Here is a 2,042-nt window from a genome sequence, read left to right on the forward strand (position 1 = left end):
GTCTGTCGGAGCTTCCTTAGGTGGGGAGACAGTGGTGTTTTCTCCTTCTGTATCCTCCTATTCACCTTCAGGATCGTTTGTTTACGCTAACCCCGCCACTCAGTCTCGAATGCCTTCAATAGCTTCTTGAACAGGTCAAGTGCTTGATCTGTCAAGTATTGTATTGCATCTTTTAAGTTCTACACGTCAGGTATGTACAGAATTTCACTCGATGGAAACCACAGTCGTCCGTTGCTGGCTTCTTGAGGTTATTTCCGACCTTGGAAACGCATGCGAGTTGCTCTTGTTATCCACAGATTTTAAAATGACAAAATTAGTATTAGAAATATACCAACTTTGCACAACTGGAAAGATTAGAATTAACAACTACAATTACTTACACTTTATAATATTCTCATTTGAAGTCAATCAATTCTAGATAATCCACACTCGCAATTTTCAATTTAGATTTCACTGAATTTTTCAATAAAATTATATAAATAAAATTTAATTTATAAATTTATTTAGTTCTCTTAATTCAAAATGAAATTATATGGAGAAGAAGAAATTGCTACTAGAAAAAAATACCTAATAATTATAAAAACAATAGTGTTGTTGGATAATACAAAAAGATGTCTTTCAACTTTCAGTATCATACTGAAACACAACACATTTGATAGCTTATATATAAATGCTAGATAGAAATATAACATATAATTATATCAAAGGAAACTGAACATTAATTTTATTGATTTTAATATAGAAAGAGCATTTTCGTACATCTAGTTTATCATTAAGACTGATATTTGGGACTTCGTGATTGGATAAGGAATAAAAAAAAATAAAGATTTCAAAATAGGTACGACTTAATGAACTAGACATGAGATAAACAAGTTGTTTAGAAAGATGGATTTTTTTTAATTTTTATTACTTTTATTACTTAAAGTGACTATCTTTATTACTTAAAGGTGCACTAGGTGAAACTAAATTACTTCTAACTTTTTGAAGATTGGCTGGCAGCCAGTCGCATCCTTCAAACTTTTAAAGATTCAGCCATCGCTTGGTTCATTACCCTAACACTCATATTATTGTCTGAAACAATATAAGCATCTATCTTTTAAGTAGGGAGATAAAAGAATAAATCCTATGCCGAAAGTTATATTTGCATAAACCCTCCAGTAAAAATTAGAAACTTTTTAGGTTTCAATTTATTTGACTATAAAAAGATGATGGATCTTTAATATCACCAATTATATATTACTAAATTCTTACTTCAAGTCTTTCTGGCTCTATATCCTGGATTTTGATAATATGTATTTAATGCTCTAAAAATATGTATCATGAAAGAAAATGAGATGGGTCTCATTTCCCAGAAAGTGGGATCTGTTAAATTTTTTTTTATCACTAAAAACACACGTACTGACCACAGTGATAACTTTTAATAAAAGATTGTTAATTAATAACTATTAAATATTATTTGAATTGATAGTTATTTCGGAGGGTCTGCCATGAATATTCACATTAAAATTTCCCCTCTATATTTATTGTTCTCCTCGATGTAGTGGTGAGTAAAAATAACAAACGTTCTCATTAGATGGCGATTAGGTCGACTAGTTTCAGAGGCATGCATGCATGAATACTCCAGAAAAACTCGTAGCTAAATAAACACCTGCTTTACAATAATTGGAGGATGTCAGGTAAAAGCGTGTATTTAAGAAATCACAATGACACTTCGCCTAAAGTAGCCGTGATCGTCTAGTGGTTAGGACATTGCGTTGTGGCCGCAATAACCCAGGTTCGAATCCTGGTCACGGCAGCTTTTTTTTTTTTCCCTTCTTTGCTGCACCCTATTACTTTCTTGTCACAAGGCCGTTGTTGCGAAAAGGATTAAAAGAAAACTTAGTTGGGGGAGAGATATTACAAAAATAATATTAATAAACGCAACAAGCCAAACCGCATAAATATCAGAAGTCCCATACAACAATCCCTCGATTAGTGCGCTTAATGCGTTCTTTAAAACAGGCGCATTAATCGAAAACGCACTAATCGAATATAATAACATA

The 2,042-nt window shown here is 32.2% G+C and overlaps 1 non-coding gene across 1 annotated transcript; it reads left to right on the forward strand.

Moving 5' to 3' along the window:
• Positions 1–1,723: 1,723 nt before the first annotated feature.
• On the forward strand, positions 1,724–1,795 carry TRNAH-GUG (transfer RNA histidin (anticodon GUG)). Its single transcript has one exon. It is a non-coding gene; the product is annotated as a tRNA-His (tRNA).
• The last annotated feature ends 247 nt before the right edge of the window (positions 1,796–2,042 follow it).

This window comes from Typopeltis vanoorti, chromosome 8, assembly GCF_054136105.1.
Source record: "Typopeltis vanoorti isolate ZY-2024b chromosome 8, IOZ_Tvanoo_1.0, whole genome shotgun sequence".
In the NCBI taxonomy this organism is placed as follows: domain Eukaryota; kingdom Metazoa; phylum Arthropoda; class Arachnida; order Uropygi; family Thelyphonidae; genus Typopeltis; species Typopeltis vanoorti.